Source organism: Haematobia irritans, chromosome 3, assembly GCF_050003625.1.
Source record: "Haematobia irritans isolate KBUSLIRL chromosome 3, ASM5000362v1, whole genome shotgun sequence".
In the NCBI taxonomy this organism is placed as follows: Eukaryota; Metazoa; Arthropoda; class Insecta; order Diptera; family Muscidae; genus Haematobia; species Haematobia irritans.
Window position 1 is genome coordinate 73,241,859 of NC_134399.1, and position 20,226 is coordinate 73,262,084.

Genomic DNA, 20,226 nt, shown 5'->3' on the forward strand with positions numbered 1-20,226 from the left:
AAAGTTTTTCATATAAAAATTTAAATTTTTTGAGGTTTTGAGTGGATTTTTCAATTTTTTGAGGGTGGTCACGAATTAAAGTCCTTTTCGCTCTAGGACGCATATTTAAGGAGATATGGGCAAAAGAAGTTTTTCATATAAAAATTTCAATTTTTTTAGGTTTTGGGTGGATTTTTCAATTTTTTTGGGGTGGTCACGAAATAAAGTCCTTTTCGCTCTAGGACGCATATTTAAGGAGATATAGCCAAAAGAAGTTTTTCATATAAAAATTTCAATTTTTTTAGGTTTTAGGTGGATTTTTAAATTTTTTGAGGGTGGTCACGAATTATCGTCCTTTTCGCTCTAGAACGCATATTTAAGGAGATATAGCCAAAAGAACTTTTTCATATAAAAATTTCAATTTTTTTAGGTTTTGGGTGGATTTTTCAATTTTTTGAGGGTGGTCACGAATTAAAGTCCTTTTCGCTCTAGGACGCATATTTAAGGAGATATGGCCAAAAGAAGTTTTTCATATAAAAATTTCAATTTTTTTAGGTTTTGGGTGGATTTTTCAATTTTTTTGGGGTGGTCACGAAATAAAGTCCTTTTCGCTCTAGGACGCATATTTAAGGAGATATAGCCAAAAGAAGTTTTTCATATAAAAATTTCAATTTTTTTAGGTTTTGGGTGGATTTTTCAATTTTTTGGGGGTGGTCACGAATTAAAGTCCTTTTCGCTCTAGGACGCATATTTAAGGAGATATGGCCAAAAGAAGTTTTTCATATAAAAATTTAAATTTTTTTAGGTTTTGGGTGGATTTTTCAATTTTTTGAGGGTGGTCACGAATTATCATCCTTTTCGCTCTAGGACGCATATTTAAGGAGATATGGGCAAAAGAAGTTTTTCATATAAAAATTTAAATTTTTTTAGGTTTTGGGTGGATTTTTCAATTTTTTGAGGGTGGTCACGAATTAAAGTCCTTTTCGCTCTAGGACGCTTAGTTTAGGAGATATGGGCAAAAGAAGTTTTTCATATAAAAATTTAAATTTTTTTAGGTTTTGGGTGGATTTTTCAATTTTTTGAGGGTGGTCACGAATTAAAGTCCTTTTCGCTCTAGGACGCATATTTAAGGAGATATGGGCAAAACAAGTTTTTCATATAAAAATTTCAATTTTTTTAGGTTTTGGGTGGATTTTTCAATTTTTTGAGGGTGGTCACGAATTAAAGTCCTTTTCGCTCTAGGACGCATATTTAAGGAGATATAGCCAAAAGAAGTTTTTCATATAAAAATTTAAATTTTTTTAGGTTTTAGGTGGATTTTTAAATTTTTTGAGGGTGGTCACGAATTATCGTCCTTTACGCTCTAGGACGCATATTTAAGGAGATATGGGCAAAAGAAGTTTTTCATATAAAAATTTAAATTTTTTGAGGTTTTGGGTGGATTTTTCAATTTTTTTGGGGTGGTCACCAAATAAAGTCCTTTTCGCTCTAGGACGCATAGTTTAGGAGATATGGGAAAAAGAAGTTTTTCATATAAAAATTTCAATTTTTTTAGGTTTTGGGTGGATTTTTCAATTTTTTGAGGGTGGTCACGAATTAAAGTCCTTTTCGCTCTAGGACGCATATTTATGGAGATATAGCCAAAAGAAGTTTTTCATATAAAAATTTCAATTTTTTTAGGTTTTAGGTGGATTTTTAAATTTTTTGAGGGTGGTCACGAATTATCGTCCTTTTCGCTCTAGGACGCATATTTAAGGAGATATGGGCAAAAGAAGTTTTTCATATAAAAATTTAAATTTTTTGAGGTTTTGAGTGGATTTTTCAATTTTTTTGGGGGTGGTCACGAATTAAAATCCTTTTCGCTCTAGGACGCATATTTAAGGAGATATGGTCAAAAGAAGTTTTTCATATAGAAATTTAAATTTTTTTAGGTTTTGGGTGAATTTTTCAATTTTTTTGGGGTGGTCACGAAATAAAGTCCTTTTCGCTCTAGGACGCATAGTTTAGGAGATATGGGCAAAAGAAGTTTTTCATATAAAAATTTCAATTTTTTTAGGTTTTGGGTGAATTTTTCAATTTTTTTGGGGTGGTCACGAAATAAAGTCCTTTTCGCTCTAGGACGCATATTTAAGGAGATATGGCCAAAAGAAGTTTTTCATATAAAAATTTCAATTTTTTTAGGTTTTAGGTGGATTTTTAAATTTTTTGAGGGTGGTCACGAATTATCGTCCTTTTCGCTCTAGGACGCATATTTAAGGAGATATAGCCAAAAGAAGTTTTTCATATAAAAATTTCATTTTTTTTAGGTTTTAGGTGGATTTCTAAATTTTTTGAGGGTGGTCACGAATTATCGCCCTTTTCGCTCTAGGACGCATATTTAAGGAGATATGGGCAAAAGAAGTTTTTCATATAAAAATTTAAATTTTTTGAGGTTTTGAGTGGATTTTTCAATTTTTTGAGGGTGGTCACGAATTAAAGTCCTTTTCGCTCTAGGACGCATATTTAAGGAGATATAGCCAAAAGAAGTTTTTCATATAAAAATTTAATTTTTTTTAGGTTTTGGGTGGATTTTTCAATTTTTTTGGGGTGGTCACGAAATAAAGTCCTTTTCGCTCTAGGACGCATAGTTTAGGAGATATGGGCAAAAGAAGTTTTTCATATAAAAATTTCAATTTTTTTAGGTTTTTGGTGGATTTTTCAATTTTTTGAGGGTGGTCACGAATTATAGTCCTTTTCGCTCTAGGACGCATAGTTTAGGAGATATGGGCAAAAGAAGTTTTTCATATAAAAATTTCAATTTTTTTAGATTTTGGGTGGATTTTTCAACTTTTTTGGTGTGGTCACGAAATAAAGTCCTTTTCGCTCTAGGACGCATATTTAAGGAGATATGGGCAAAAGAAGTTTTTCATATAAAAATTTCAATTTTTTTAGGTTTTGGGTGAATTTTTCAATTTTTTTGGGGTGGTCACGAAATAAAGTCCTTTTCGCTCTAGGACGCATAGTTTAGGAGATATGGGCAAAAGAAGTTTTTCATATAAAAATTTAAATTTTTCTAGGTTTGTTTTCCAATTTTTTGAGGGTGGTCACGAATTAAAGTCCTTTTCGCTCTAGGACGCATATTTAAGGAGATATAGCCAAAAGAAGTTTTTCATATAAAAATTTCAATTTTTTTAGGTTTTGGGTGGATTTTTCAATTTTTTGAGGGTGGTCACGAATTAAAGTCCTTTTCGCTCTAGGACGCATAGTTTAGGAGATATGGGCAAAAGAAGTTTTTCATATAAAAATTTCAATTTTTTTAGGTTTTTGGTGGATTTTTCAATTTTTTGAGGGTGGTCACGAATTATAGTCCTTTTCGCTCTAGGACGCATAGTTTAGGAGATATGGGCAAAAGAAGTTTTTCATATAAAAATTTCAATTGTTTTAGGTTTTGGGTGAATTTTTCAATTTTTTTGGGGTGGTCACGAAATAAAGTCCTTTTCGCTCTAGGACGCATATTTAAGGAGATATAGCCAAAAGAAGTTTTTCATATAAAAATTTCAATTTTTTTAGGTTTTGGGTGGATTTTTCAATTTTTTGAGGGTGGTCACGAATTAAAGTCCTTTTCGCTCTAGGACGCATATTTAAGGAGATATGGGCAAAAGAAGTTTTTCATATAAAAATTTAAATTTTTTGAGGTTTTGAGTGGATTTTTCAATTTTTTGAGGGTGGTCACGAATTAAAGTCCTTTTCGCTCTAGGACGCATATTTAAGGAGATATAACCAAAAGAAGTTTTTCATATAAAAATTTCAATTTTTTTAGGTTTTGGGTGGATTTTTCAATTTTTTTGGGGTGGTCACGAAATAAAGTCCTTTTCGCTCTAGGACGCATATTTAAGGAGATATGGACAAAAGAAGTTTTTCATATAAAAATTTAAATTTTTCTAGGTTTATTTTCCAATTTTTTGAGGGTGGTCACGAATTAAAGTCCTTTTCGCTCTAGGACGCATATTTAAGGAGATATGGGCAAAAGAAGTTTTTCATATAAAAATTTCAATTTTTTTAGGTTTTGGGTGAATTTTTCAATTTTTTTGGGGTGGTCACGAAATAAAGTCCTTTTCGCTCTAGGACGCATAGTTTAGGAGATATGGGCAAAAGAAGTTTTTCATATAAAAATTTAAATTTTTCTAGGTTTATTTTCCAATTCTTTGAGGGTGGTCACGAATTAAAGTCCTTTTCGCTCAAGGACGCATATTTAAGGAGATTTAGCCAAAAGAAGTTTTTCATATAAAAATTTCAATTTTTTTAGGTTTTAGGTGGATTTTTCAATTTTTTTGGGGTGGTCACGAATTAAAGTCCTTTTCGCTCTAGGACGCATATTTAAGGAGATATGGGCAAAAGAAGTTTTTCATATAAAAATTTCAATTTTTTTAGGTTTTGGGTGAATTTTTCAATTTTTTTGGGGTGGTCACGAAATAAAGTCCTTTTCGCTCTAGGACGCATATTTAAGGAGATATAGCCAAAAGAAGTTTTTCATATAAAAATTTCAATTTTTTTAGGTTTTTGGTGGATTTTTCAATTTTTTTGGGGTGGTCACGAATTAAAGTCCTTTTCGCTCTAGGACGCATATTTAAGGAGATATAGCCAAAAGAAGTTTTTCATATAAAAATTTCATTTTTTTTAGGTTTTAGGTGGATTTCTAAATTTTTTGAGGGTGGTCACGAATTATCGCCCTTTTCGCTCTAGGACGCATATTTAAGGAGATATGGGCAAAAGAAGTTTTTCATATAAAAATTTAAATTGTTTGAGGTTTTGAGTGGATTTTTCAATTTTTTGAGGGTGGTCACGAATTAAAGTCCTTTTCGCTCTAGGACGCATATTTAAGGAGATATAGCCAAAAGAAGTTTTTCATATAAAAATTTCAATTTTTTTAGGTTTTGGGTGGATTTTTCAATTTTTTTGGGGTGGTCACGAAATAAAGTCCTTTTCGCTCTAGGACGCATAGTTTAGGAGATATGGGCAAAAGAAGTTTTTCATATAACAATTTCAATTTTTTTAGGTTTTGGGTGGATTTTTCAATTTTTTGGGGGTGGTCACGAATTAAAGTCCTTTTCGCTCTAGGACGCATATTTAAGGAGATATTGGCAAAATAAGTTTTTCATATAAAAATTTAAATTTTTGTAGGTTTTGGGTGGATTTTTCAACTTTTTTGGGGTGGTCACGAAATAAAGTCCTTTTCGCTCTAGGACGCATATTTAAGGAGATATGGGCAAAAGAAGTTTTTCATATAAAAATTTCAATTTTTTTAGGTTTTGGGTGAATTTTTCAATTTTTTTGGGGTGGTCACGAAATAAACTCCTTTTCGCTCTAGGACGCATATTTAAGGAGATATAGCCAAAAGAAGTTTTTCATATAAAAATTTCAATTTTTTTAGGTTTTTGGTGGATTTTTCAATTTTTTTGGGGTGGTCACGAAATAAAGTCCTTTTCGCTCTAGGACGCATATTTAAGGAGATATAGCCAAAAGAAGTTTTTCATATTTTTTGAGGGTGGTCACGAATTATCGTCCTTTTCGCTCTAGGACGCATAGTTTAGGAGATATGGGCAAAAGAAGTTTTTCATATAAAAATTTCAATTTTTTTAGGTTTTGGGTGGATTTTTAAATTTTTTGAGGGTGGTCACGAATTAAAGTCCTTTTCGCTCTAGGACGCATATTTAAGGAGATATGGGCAAAAGAAGTTTTTCATATAAAAATTTCAATTTTTTTAGGTTTTGGGTGAATTTTTCAATTTTTTTGGGGTGGTCACGAAATAAAGTCCTTTTCGCTCTAGGACTCATAGTTTAGGAGATATGGGCAAAAGAAGTTTTTCATATAAAAATTTCAATTTTTTTAGGTTTTGGGTGGATTTTTAAATTTTTTGAGGGTGGTCACGAATTATCGTCCTTTTCGCTCTAGGACGCATATTTAAGGAGATATAGCCAAAAGAAGTTTTTCATATAAAAATTTCAATTTTTTTAGGTTTTGGGTGAATTTTTCAATTTTTTTGGGGTGGTCACGAAATAAAGTCCTTTTCGCTCTAGGACGCATATTTAAGGAGATATGGGCAAAAGAAGTTTTTCATATAAAAATTTAAATTTTTTGAGGTTTTGAGTGGATTTTTCAATTTTTTGAGGGTGGTCACGAATTAAAGTCCTTTTCGCTCTAGGACGCATATTTAAGGAGATATAGCCAAAAGAAGTTTTTCATATAAAAATTTCAATTTTTTTAGGTTTTGGGTGGATTTTTCAATTTTTTGGGGTGGTCACGAAATAAAGTCCTTTTCGCTCTAGGACGCATATTTAAGGAGATATGGACAAAAGCAGTTTTTCATATAAAAATTTAAATTTTTCTAGGTTTATTTTCCAATTTTTTGAGGGTGGTCACGAATTAAAGTCCTTTTCGCTCTAGGACGCATATTTAAGGAGATATAGCCAAAAGAAGTTTTTCATATAAAAATTTCAATTTTTTTAGGTTTTAGGTGGATTTTTAAATTTTTTGAGGGTGGTCACGAATTATCGTCCTTTTCGCTCTAGGACGCATAGTTTAGGAGATATGGGCAAAAGAAGTTTTTCATATAAAAATTTCAATTTTTTTAGGTTTTGGGTGAATTTTTCAATTTTTTTGGGGTGGTCACGAAATAAAGTCCTTTTCGCTCTAGGACGCATAGTTTAGGAGATATGGGAAAAAGAAGTTTTTCATATAAAAATTTCAATTTTTTTAGGTTTTGGGTGGATTTTTCAATTTTTTGAGGGTGGTCACGAATTAAAGTCCTTTTCGCTCTAGGACGCATATTTAAGGAGATATAGCCAAAAGAAGTTTTTCATATAAAAATTTCAATTTTTTTAGGTTTTAGGTGGATTTGTAAATTTTTTGAGGGTGGTCACGAATTATCGTCCTTTTCGCTCTAGGACGCATATTTAAGGAGATATGGGCAAAAGAAGTTTTTCATATAAAAATTTAAATTTTTTTAGGTTTTGGGTGGATTTTTCAATTTTTTGAGGGTGGTCACGAATTAAAGTCCTTTTCGGTCTAGGACGCATATTTAAGGAGATATGGGCAAAAGAAGTTTTTCATATAAAAATTTCAATTTTTTTAGGTTTTGGGTGAATTTTTCAATTTTTTTGGGGTGGTCACGAAATAAAGTCCTTTTCGCTCTAGGACGCACAGTTTAGGAGATATGGGCAAAAGAAGTTTTTCATATAAAAATTTCAATTTTTTTAGGATTTGGGTGAATTTTTCAATTTTTTTGGGGTGGTCACGAAATAAAGTCCTTTTCGCTCTAGGACGCATATTTAAGGAGATATGGCCAAAAGAAGTTTTTCATATAAAAATTTCAATTTTTTTAGGTTTTAGGTGGATTTTTAAATATTTTGAGGGTGGTCACGAATTATCGTCCTTTTCGCTCTAGGACGCATATTTAAGGAGATATAGCCAAAAGAAGTTTTTCATATAAAAATTTCATTTTTTTTAGGTTTTAGGTGGATTTCTAAATTTTTTGAGGGTGGTCACGAATTATCGCCCTTTTCGCTCTAGGACGCATATTTAAGGAGATATGGGCAAAAGAAGTTTTTCATATAAAAATTTAAATTTTTTGAGGTTTTGAGTGGATTTTTCAATTTTTTGAGGGTGGTCACGAATTAAAGTCCTTTTCGCTCTAGGACGCATATTTAAGGAGATATAGCCAAAAGAAGTTTTTCATATAAAAATTTCAATTTTTTTAGGTTTTGGGTGGATTTTTCAATTTTTTTGGGGTGGTCACGAAATAAAGTCCTTTTCGCTCTAGGACGCATAGTTTAGGAGATATGGGCAAAAGAAGTTTTTCATATAACAATTTAAATTTTTTTAGGTTTTGGGTGGATTTTTCAATTTTTTGGGGGTGGTCACGAATTAAAGTCCTTTTCGCTCTAGGACGCATATTTAAGGAGATATTGGCAAAATAAGTTTTTCATATAAAAATTTAAATTTTTGTAGGTTTTGGGTGGATTTTTCAACTTTTTTGGGGTGGTCACGAAATAAAGTCCTTTTCGCTCTAGGACGCATATTTAAGGAGATATGGGCAAAAGAAGTTTTTCATATAAAAATTTCAATTTTTTTAGGTTTTGGGTGAATTTTTCAATTTTTTTGGGGTGGTCACGAAATAAAGTCCTTTTCGCTCTAGGACGCATATTTAAGGAGATATAGCCAAAAGAAGTTTTTCATATAAAAATTTCAATTTTTTTAGGTTTTTGGTGGATTTTTCAATTTTTTTGGGGTGGTCACGAAATAAAGTCCTTTTCGCTCTAGGACTCATAGTTTAGGAGATATGGGCAAAAGAAGTTTTTCATATAAAAATTTCAATTTTTTTAGGTTTTGGGTGGATTTTTAAATTTTTTGAGGGTGGTCACGAATTATCGTCCTTTTCGCTCTAGGACGCATATTTAAGGAGATATAGCCAAAAGAAGTTTTTCATATAAAAATTTCAATTTTTTTAGGTTTTGGGTGAATTTTTCAATTTTTTTGGGGTGGTCACGAAATAAAGTCCTTTTCGCTCTAGGACGCATATTTAAGGAGATATGGGCAAAAGAAGTTTTTCATATAAAAATTTAAATTTTTTGAGGTTTTGAGTGGATTTTTCAATTTTTTGAGGGTGGTCACGAATTAAAGTCCTTTTCGCTCTAGGACGCATATTTAAGGAGATATAGCCAAAAGAAGTTTTTCATATAAAAATTTCAATTTTTTTAGGTTTTGGGTGGATTTTTCAATTTTTTGGGGTGGTCACGAAATAAAGTCCTTTTCGCTCTAGGACGCATATTTAAGGAGATATGGACAAAAGCAGTTTTTCATATAAAAATTTAAATTTTTCTAGGTTTATTTTCCAATTTTTTGAGGGTGGTCACGAATTAAAGTCCTTTTCGCTCTAGGACGCATATTTAAGGAGATATAGCCAAAAGAAGTTTTTCATATAAAAATTTCAATTTTTTTAGGTTTTAGGTGGATTTTTAAATTTTTTGAGGGTGGTCACGAATTATCGTCCTTTTCGCTCTAGGACGCATAGTTTAGGAGATATGGGCAAAAGAAGTTTTTCATATAAAAATTTCAATTTTTTTAGGTTTTGGGTGAATTTTTCAATTTTTTTGGGGTGGTCACGAAATAAAGTCCTTTTCGCTCTAGGACGCATAGTTTAGGAGATATGGGAAAAAGAAGTTTTTCATATAAAAATTTCAATTTTTTTAGGTTTTGGGTGGATTTTTCAATTTTTTGAGGGTGGTCACGAATTAAAGTCCTTTTCGCTCTAGGACGCATATTTAAGGAGATATAGCCAAAAGAAGTTTTTCATATAAAAATTTCAATTTTTTTAGGTTTTAGGTGGATTTGTAAATTTTTTGAGGGTGGTCACGAATTATCGTCCTTTTCGCTCTAGGACGCATATTTAAGGAGATATGGGCAAAAGAAGTTTTTCATATAAAAATTTAAATTTTTTTAGGTTTTGGGTGGATTTTTCAATTTTTTGAGGGTGGTCACGAATTAAAGTCCTTTTCGGTCTAGGACGCATATTTAAGGAGATATGGGCAAAAGAAGTTTTTCATATAAAAATTTCAATTTTTTTAGGTTTTGGGTGAATTTTTCAATTTTTTTGGGGTGGTCACGAAATAAAGTCCTTTTCGCTCTAGGACGCACAGTTTAGGAGATATGGGCAAAAGAAGTTTTTCATATAAAAATTTCAATTTTTTTAGGTTTTGGGTGGATTTTTCAATTTTTTGGGGGTGGTCACGAATTAAAGTCCTTTTCGCTCTAGGACGCATATTTAAGGAGATATGGGCAAAAGAAGTTTTTCATATAAAAATTTCATTTTTTTTAGGTTTTGGGTGGATTTTTCAATTTTTTGGGGGTGGTCACGAATTAAAGTCCTTTTCGCTCTAGGACGCATATTTAAGGAGATATGGGCAAAAGAAGTTTTTCATATAAAAATTTAATTTTTTTTAGGTTTTGGGTGGATTTTTCAATTTTTTGGGGGTGGTCACGAATTAAAGTCCTTTTCGCTCTAGGACGCTTAGTTTAGGAGATATGGGCAAAAGAAGTTTTTCATATAAAAATTTTAATTTTTTTAGGTTTTGGGTGGATTTTTCAATTTTTTGGGGGTGGTCACGAATTAAAGTCCTTCTCGCTCTAGGACGCATATTTAAGGAGATATGGGCAAAAGAAGTTTTTCATATAAAAATTTCAATTTTTTTAGGTTTTGGGTGGATTTTTCAATTTTTTGGGGGTGGTCACGAATTAAAGTCCTTTTCGCTCTAGGACGCATATTTAAGGAGATATGGGCAAAAGAAGTTTTTCATATAAAAATTTCAATTTTTTTAGGTTTTGGGTGGATTTTTCAATTTTTGGGGGGTGGTCACGAATTAAAGTCCTTTTCGCTCTAGGACGCATATTTAAGGAGATATGGGCAAAAGAAGTTTTTCATATAAAAATTTAAATTTTTTAGGTTTTGGGTGGATTTTTTCAATTTTTTGGGGGTGGTCACGAATTAAAGTCATTTTCGCTCTAGGACGCATATTTAAGGAGATATGGGCAAAAGAAGTTTTTCATATAAAAATTTAAATTGTTTGAGGTTTTGAGTGGATTTTTCAATTTTTTGAGGGTGGTCACGAATTAAAGTCCTTTTCGCTCTAGGACGCATATTTAAGGAGATATAGCCAAAAGAAGTTTTTCATATAAAAATTTCAATTTTTTTAGGTTTTGGGTGGATTTTTCAATTTTTTTGGGGTGGTCACGAAATAAAGTCCTTTTCGCTCTAGGACGCATAGTTTAGGAGATATGGGCAAAAGAAGTTTTTCATATAACAATTTCAATTTTTTTAGGTTTTGGGTGGATTTTTCAATTTTTTGGGGGTGGTCACGAATTAAAGTCCTTTTCGCTCTAGGACGCATATTTAAGGAGATATTGGCAAAATAAGTTTTTCATATAAAAATTTAAATTTTTGTAGGTTTTGGGTGGATTTTTCAACTTTTTTGGGGTGGTCACGAAATAAAGTCCTTTTCGCTCTAGGACGCATATTTAAGGAGATATGGGCAAAAGAAGTTTTTCATATAAAAATTTCAATTTTTTTAGGTTTTGGGTGAATTTTTCAATTTTTTTGGGGTGGTCACGAAATAAACTCCTTTTCGCTCTAGGACGCATATTTAAGGAGATATAGCCAAAAGAAGTTTTTCATATAAAAATTTCAATTTTTTTAGGTTTTTGGTGGATTTTTCAATTTTTTTGGGGTGGTCACGAAATAAAGTCCTTTTCGCTCTAGGACGCATATTTAAGGAGATATAGCCAAAAGAAGTTTTTCATATTTTTTGAGGGTGGTCACGAATTATCGTCCTTTTCGCTCTAGGACGCATAGTTTAGGAGATATGGGCAAAAGAAGTTTTTCATATAAAAATTTCAATTTTTTTAGGTTTTGGGTGGATTTTTAAATTTTTTGAGGGTGGTCACGAATTAAAGTCCTTTTCGCTCTAGGACGCATATTTAAGGAGATATGGGCAAAAGAAGTTTTTCATATAAAAATTTCAATTTTTTTAGGTTTTGGGTGAATTTTTCAATTTTTTTGGGGTGGTCACGAAATAAAGTCCTTTTCGCTCTAGGACTCATAGTTTAGGAGATATGGGCAAAAGAAGTTTTTCATATAAAAATTTCAATTTTTTTAGGTTTTGGGTGGATTTTTAAATTTTTTGAGGGTGGTCACGAATTATCGTCCTTTTCGCTCTAGGACGCATATTTAAGGAGATATAGCCAAAAGAAGTTTTTCATATAAAAATTTCAATTTTTTTAGGTTTTGGGTGAATTTTTCAATTTTTTTGGGGTGGTCACGAAATAAAGTCCTTTTCGCTCTAGGACGCATATTTAAGGAGATATGGGCAAAAGAAGTTTTTCATATAAAAATTTAAATTTTTTGAGGTTTTGAGTGGATTTTTCAATTTTTTGAGGGTGGTCACGAATTAAAGTCCTTTTCGCTCTAGGACGCATATTTAAGGAGATATAGCCAAAAGAAGTTTTTCATATAAAAATTTCAATTTTTTTAGGTTTTGGGTGGATTTTTCAATTTTTTGGGGTGGTCACGAAATAAAGTCCTTTTCGCTCTAGGACGCATATTTAAGGAGATATGGACAAAAGCAGTTTTTCATATAAAAATTTAAATTTTTCTAGGTTTATTTTCCAATTTTTTGAGGGTGGTCACGAATTAAAGTCCTTTTCGCTCTAGGACGCATATTTAAGGAGATATAGCCAAAAGAAGTTTTTCATATAAAAATTTCAATTTTTTTAGGTTTTAGGTGGATTTTTAAATTTTTTGAGGGTGGTCACGAATTATCGTCCTTTTCGCTCTAGGACGCATAGTTTAGGAGATATGGGCAAAAGAAGTTTTTCATATAAAAATTTCAATTTTTTTAGGTTTTGGGTGAATTTTTCAATTTTTTTGGGGTGGTCACGAAATAAAGTCCTTTTCGCTCTAGGACGCATAGTTTAGGAGATATGGGAAAAAGAAGTTTTTCATATAAAAATTTCAATTTTTTTAGGTTTTGGGTGGATTTTTCAATTTTTTGAGGGTGGTCACGAATTAAAGTCCTTTTCGCTCTAGGACGCATATTTAAGGAGATATAGCCAAAAGAAGTTTTTCATATAAAAATTTCAATTTTTTTAGGTTTTAGGTGGATTTGTAAATTTTTTGAGGGTGGTCACGAATTATCGTCCTTTTCGCTCTAGGACGCATATTTAAGGAGATATGGGCAAAAGAAGTTTTTCATATAAAAATTTAAATTTTTTTAGGTTTTGGGTGGATTTTTCAATTTTTTGAGGGTGGTCACGAATTAAAGTCCTTTTCGGTCTAGGACGCATATTTAAGGAGATATGGGCAAAAGAAGTTTTTCATATAAAAATTTCAATTTTTTTAGGTTTTGGGTGAATTTTTCAATTTTTTTGGGGTGGTCACGAAATAAAGTCCTTTTCGCTCTAGGACGCACAGTTTAGGAGATATGGGCAAAAGAAGTTTTTCATATAAAAATTTCAATTTTTTTAGGATTTGGGTGAATTTTTCAATTTTTTTGGGGTGGTCACGAAATAAAGTCCTTTTCGCTCTAGGACGCATATTTAAGGAGATATGGCCAAAAGAAGTTTTTCATATAAAAATTTCAATTTTTTTAGGTTTTAGGTGGATTTTTAAATATTTTGAGGGTGGTCACGAATTATCGTCCTTTTCGCTCTAGGACGCATATTTAAGGAGATATAGCCAAAAGAAGTTTTTCATATAAAAATTTCATTTTTTTTAGGTTTTAGGTGGATTTCTAAATTTTTTGAGGGTGGTCACGAATTATCGCCCTTTTCGCTCTAGGACGCATATTTAAGGAGATATGGGCAAAAGAAGTTTTTCATATAAAAATTTAAATTTTTTGAGGTTTTGAGTGGATTTTTCAATTTTTTGAGGGTGGTCACGAATTAAAGTCCTTTTCGCTCTAGGACGCATATTTAAGGAGATATAGCCAAAAGAAGTTTTTCATATAAAAATTTCAATTTTTTTAGGTTTTGGGTGGATTTTTCAATTTTTTTGGGGTGGTCACGAAATAAAGTCCTTTTCGCTCTAGGACGCATAGTTTAGGAGATATGGGCAAAAGAAGTTTTTCATATAACAATTTAAATTTTTTTAGGTTTTGGGTGGATTTTTCAATTTTTTGGGGGTGGTCACGAATTAAAGTCCTTTTCGCTCTAGGACGCATATTTAAGGAGATATTGGCAAAATAAGTTTTTCATATAAAAATTTAAATTTTTGTAGGTTTTGGGTGGATTTTTCAACTTTTTTGGGGTGGTCACGAAATAAAGTCCTTTTCGCTCTAGGACGCATATTTAAGGAGATATGGGCAAAAGAAGTTTTTCATATAAAAATTTCAATTTTTTTAGGTTTTGGGTGAATTTTTCAATTTTTTTGGGGTGGTCACGAAATAAAGTCCTTTTCGCTCTAGGACGCATATTTAAGGAGATATAGCCAAAAGAAGTTTTTCATATAAAAATTTCAATTTTTTTAGGTTTTTGGTGGATTTTTCAATTTTTTGAGGGTGGTCACGAATTAAAGTCCTTTTCGCTCTAGGACGCATATTTAAGGAGATATAGCCAAAAGAAGTTTTTCATATAAAAATTTCAATTTTTTTAGGTTTTGGGTGAATTTTTCAATTTTTTTGGGGTGGTCACGAAATAAAGTCCTTTTCGCTCTAGGACGCATATTTAAGGAGATATGGGCAAAAGAAGTTTTTCATATAAAAATTTCAATTTTTTTAGGTTTTGGGTGGATTTTTAAATTTTTTGAGGGTGGTCACGAATTATCGTCCTTTTCGCTCTAGGACGCATATTTAAGGAGATATAGCCAAAAGAAGTTTTTCATATAAAAATTTCAATTTTTTTAGGTTTTGGGTGAATTTTTCAATTTTTTTGGGGTGGTCACGAAATAAAGTCCTTTTCGCTCTAGGACGCATATTTAAGGAGATATGGGCAAAAGAAGTTTTTCATATAAAAATTTAAATTTTTTGAGGTTTTGAGTGGATTTTTCAATTTTTTGAGGGTGGTCACGAATTAAAGTCCTTTTCGCTCTAGGACGCATATTTAAGGAGATATAGCCAAAAGAAGTTTTTCATATAAAAATTTCAATTTTTTTAGGTTTTGGGTGGATTTTTCAATTTTTTGGGGTGGTCACGAAATAAAGTCCTTTTCGCTCTAGGACGCATATTTAAGGAGATATGGACAAAAGCAGTTTTTCATATAAAAATTTAAATTTTTCTAGGTTTATTTTCCAATTTTTTGAGGGTGGTCACGAATTAAAGTCCTTTTCGCTCTAGGACGCATATTTAAGGAGATATAGCCAAAAGAAGTTTTTCATATAAAAATTTCAATTTTTTTAGGTTTTAGGTGGATTTTTAAATTTTTTGAGGGTGGTCACGAATTATCGTCCTTTTCGCTCTAGGACGCATAGTTTAGGAGATATGGGCAAAAGAAGTTTTTCATATAAAAATTTCAATTTTTTTAGGTTTTGGGTGAATTTTTCAATTTTTTTGGGGTGGTCACGAAATAAAGTCCTTTTCGCTCTAGGACGCATAGTTTAGGAGATATGGGAAAAAGAAGTTTTTCATATAAAAATTTCAATTTTTTTAGGTTTTGGGTGGATTTTTCAATTTTTTGAGGGTGGTCACGAATTAAAGTCCTTTTCGCTCTAGGACGCATATTTAAGGAGATATAGCCAAAAGAAGTTTTTCATATAAAAATTTCAATTTTTTTAGGTTTTAGGTGGATTTGTAAATTTTTTGAGGGTGGTCACGAATTATCGTCCTTTTCGCTCTAGGACGCATATTTAAGGAGATATGGGCAAAAGAAGTTTTTCATATAAAAATTTAAATTTTTTTAGGTTTTGGGTGGATTTTTCAATTTTTTGAGGGTGGTCACGAATTAAAGTCCTTTTCGGTCTAGGACGCATATTTAAGGAGATATGGGCAAAAGAAGTTTTTCATATAAAAATTTCAATTTTTTTAGGTTTTGGGTGAATTTTTCAATTTTTTTGGGGTGGTCACGAAATAAAGTCCTTTTCGCTCTAGGACGCACAGTTTAGGAGATATGGGCAAAAGAAGTTTTTCATATAAAAATTTCAATTTTTTTAGGATTTGGGTGAATTTTTCAATTTTTTTGGGGTGGTCACGAAATAAAGTCCTTTTCGCTCTAGGACGCATATTTAAGGAGATATGGCCAAAAGAAGTTTTTCATATAAAAATTTCAATTTTTTTAGGTTTTAGGTGGATTTTTAAATATTTTGAGGGTGGTCACGAATTATCGTCCTTTTCGCTCTAGGACGCATATTTAAGGAGATATAGCCAAAAGAAGTTTTTCATATAAAAATTTCATTTTTTTTAGGTTTTAGGTGGATTTCTAAATTTTTTGAGGGTGGTCACGAATTATCGCCCTTTTCGCTCTAGGACGCATATTTAAGGAGATATGGGCAAAAGAAGTTTTTCATATAAAAATTTAAATTTTTTGAGGTTTTGAGTGGATTTTTCAATTTTTTGAGGGTGGTCACGAATTAAAGTCCTTTTCGCTCTAGGACGCATATTTAAGGAGATATAGCCAAAAGAAGTTTTTCATATAAAAATTTCAATTTTTTTAGGTTTTGGGTGGATTTTTCAATTTTTTTGGGGTGGTCACGAAATAAAGTCCTTTTCGCTCTAGGACGCATAGTTTAGGAGATATGGGCAAAAGAAGTTTTTCATATAACAATTTAAATTTTTTTAGGTTTTGGGTGGATTTTTCAATTTTTTGGGGGTGGTCACGAATTAAAGTCCTTTTCGCTCTAGGACGCATATTTAAGGAGATATTGGCAAAATAAGTTTTTCATATAAAAATTTAAATTTTTGTAGGTTTTGGGTGGATTTTTCAACTTTTTTGGGGTGGTCACGAAATAAAGTCCTTTTCGCTCTAGGACGCATATTTAAGGAGATATGGGCAAAAGAAGTTTTTCATATAAAAATTTCAATTTTTTTAGGTTTTGGGTGAATTTTTCAATTTTTTTGGGGTGGTCACGAAATAAAGTCCTTTTCGCTCTAGGACGCATATTTAAGGAGATATAGCCAAAAGAAGTTTTTCATATAAAAATTTCAATTTTTTTAGGTTTTTGGTGGATTTTTCAATTTTTTTGGGGTGGTCACGAAATAAAGTCCTTTTCGCTCTAGGACTCATAGTTTAGGAGATATGGGCAAAAGAAGTTTTTCATATAAAAATTTCAATTTTTTTAGGTTTTAGGTGGATTTTTAAATTTTTTGAGGGTGGTCACGAATTATCGTCCTTTTCGCTCTAGGACGCATAGTTTAGGAGATATGGGCAAAAGAAGTTTTTCATATAAAAATTTCAATTTTTTTAGGTTTTGGGTGGATTTTTAAATTTTTTGAGGGTGGTCACGAATTAAAGTCCTTTTCGCTCTAGGACGCATATTTAAGGAGATATGGGCAAAAGAAGTTTTTCATATAAAAATTTCAATTTTTTTAGGTTTTGGGTGAATTTTTCAATTTTTTTGGGGTGGTCACGAAATAAAGTCCTTTTCGCTCTAGGACTCATAGTTTAGGAGATATGGGCAAAAGAAGTTTTTCATATAAAAATTTCAATTTTTTTAGGTTTTAGGTGGATTTTTAAATTTTTTGAGTGTGGTCACGAATTATCGTCCTTTTCGCTCTAGGACGCATATTTAAGGAGATATGGGCAAAATAAGTTTTTCATATAAAAATTTAAATTTTTTGAGGTTTTGAGCGGATTTTTCAATTTTTTGGGGGTGGTCACGAATTAAAGTCCTTTTCGCTCTAGGACGCATATTTAAGGAGATATAGCCAAAAGAAGTTTTTCATATAAAAATTTCAATTTTTTTAGGTTTTAGGTGGATTTTTAAATTTTTTGAGGGTGGTCACGAATTATCGTCCTTTTCGCTCTAGGACGCATATTTAAGGAGATATGGGCAAAAGAAGTTTTTCATATAAAAATTTCAATTTTTTTAGGTTTTGGGTCGATTTTTCAATTTTTTGAGGGTGGTCACGAATTAAAGTCCTTTTCGCTCTAGGACGCATATTTAAGGAGATATGGGCAAAAGAAGTTTTTCATATAAAAATTTAAATTTTTTGAGGTTTTGAGTGGATTTTTCAATTTTTTGAGGGTGGTCACGAATTAAAGTCCTTTTCGCTCTAGGACGCATATTTAAGGAGATATAGCCAAAAGAAGTTTTTCATATAAAAATTTCAATTTTTTTAGGTTTTGGGTGGATTTTTCAATTTTTTTGGGGTGGTCACGAAATAAAGTCCTTTTCGCTCTAGGACGCATATTTAAGGAGATATGGACAAAAGAAGTTTTTCATATAAAAATTTAAATTTTTCTAGGTTTATTTTCCAATTTTTTGAGGGTGGTCACGAATTAAAGTCCTTTTCGCTCTAGGACGCATATTTAAGGAGATATAGCCAAAAGAAGTTTTTCATATAAAAATTTCAATTTTTTTTAGGTTTTGGGTGGATTTTTCAATTTTTTGAGGGTGGTCACGAATTATCATCCTTTTCGCTCTAGGACGCATATTTAAGGAGATATGGGCAAACGAAGTTTTTCATATAAAAATTTAAATTTTTCTAGGTTTATTTTCCAATTTTTTGAGGGTGGTCACGAATTAAAGTCCTTTTCGCTCTAGGACGCATATTTAAGGAGATATAACCAAAAGAAGTTTTTCATATAAAAATTTCAATTTTTTTAGATTTTAGGTGGATTGTTAAATTTTTTGAGGGTGGTCACGAATTAAAGTCCTTTTCGCTCTAGGACGCATAGTTTAGGAGATATGGGCAAAAGAAGTTTTTCATATAAAAATTTCAATTTTTTTAGGTTTTGGGTGAATTTTTCAATTTTTTTGGGGTGGTCACGAAATAAAGTCCTTTTCGCTCTAGGACGCATATTTAAGGAGATATAGCCAAAAGAAGTTTTTCATATAAAAATTTAAATTTTTTTAGGTTTTGGGTGGATTTTTCAATTTTTTGAGGGTGGTCACGAATTAAAGGCCTTTTCGCTCTAGGACGCATATTTAAGGAGATATGGACAAAAGAAGTTTTTCATATAAAAATTTAAATTTTTCTAGGTTTATTTTCCAATTTTTTGAGGGTGGTCACGAATTAAAGTCCTTTTCGCTCTAGGACGCATATTTAAGGAGATATAGCCAAAAGAAGTTTTTCATATAAAAATTTCAATTTTTTTAGGTTTTAGGTGGATTTTTAAATTTTTTGAGGGTGGTCACGAATTATCGTCCTTTTCGCTCTAGGACGCATAGTTTAGGAGATATGGGCAAAAGAAGTTTTTCATATAAAAATTTCAATTTTTTTAGGTTTTGGGTGGATTTTTCAATTTTTTGAGGGTGGTCACGAATTAAAGTCCTTTTCGCTCTAGGACGCATAGTTTAGGAGATATGGGCAAAAGAAGTTTTTCATATAAAAATTTCAATTTTTTTAGGTTTTTGGTGGATTTTTCAATTTTTTGAGGGTGGTCACGAATTATAGTCCTTTTCGCTCTAGGACGCATAGTTTAGGAGATATGGGCAAAAGAAGTTTTTCATATAAAAATTTCAATTTTTTTAGGTTTTGGGTGAATTTTTCAATTTTTTTGGGGTGGTCACGAAATAAAGTCCTTTTCGCTCTAGGACGCATATTTAAGGAGATATAGCCAAAAGAAGTTTTTCATATAAAAATTTCAATTTTTTTAGGTTTTGGGTGGATTTTTCAATTTTTTGAGGGTGGTCACGAATTAAAGTCCTTTTCGCTCTAGGACGCATATTTAAGGAGATATGGGCAAAAGAAGTTTTTCATATAAAAATTTAAATTTTTTGAGGTTTTGAGTGGATTTTTCAATTTTTTGAGGGTGGTCACGAATTAAAGTCCTTTTCGCTCTAGGACGCATATTTAAGGAGATATAGCCAAAAGAAGTTTTTCATATAAAAATTTCAATTTTTTTAGGTTTTGGGTGGATTTTTCAATTTTTTTGGGGTGGTCACGAAATAAAGTCCTTTTCGCTCTAGGACGCATATTTAAGGAGATATGGACAAAAGAAGTTTTTCATATAAAAATTTAAATTTTTCTAGGTTTATTTTCCAATTTTTTGAGGGTGGTCACGAATTAAAGTCCTTTTCGCTCTAGGACGCATATTTAAGGAGATATGGGCAAAAGAAGTTTTTCATATAAAAATTAAAATTTTTTAGGTTTTGGGTGGATTTGTCAACTTTTTTGGGGTGGTCACGAAATAAAGTCCTTTTCGCTCTAGGACGCATATTTAAGGAGATATGGGCAAAAGAAGTTTTTCATATAAAAATTTCAATTTTTTTAGGTTTTGGGTGAATTTTTCAATTTTTTTGGGGTGGTCACGAAATAAAGTCCTTTTCGCTCTAGGACGCATAGTTTGGGAGATATGGGCAAAAGAAGTTTTTCATATAAAAATTTAAATTTTTCTAGGTTTATTTTCCAATTCTTTGAGGGTGGTCACGAATTAAAGTCCTTTTCGCTCAAGGACGCATATTTAAGGAGATTTAGCCAAAAGAAGTTTTTCATATAAAAATTTCAATTTTTTTAGGTTTTAGGTGGATTTTTAAATTTTTTGAGGGTGGTCACGAATTAAAGTCCTTTTCGCTCTAGGACGCATAGTTTAGGAGATATGGGCAAAAGAAGTTTTTCATATAAAAAT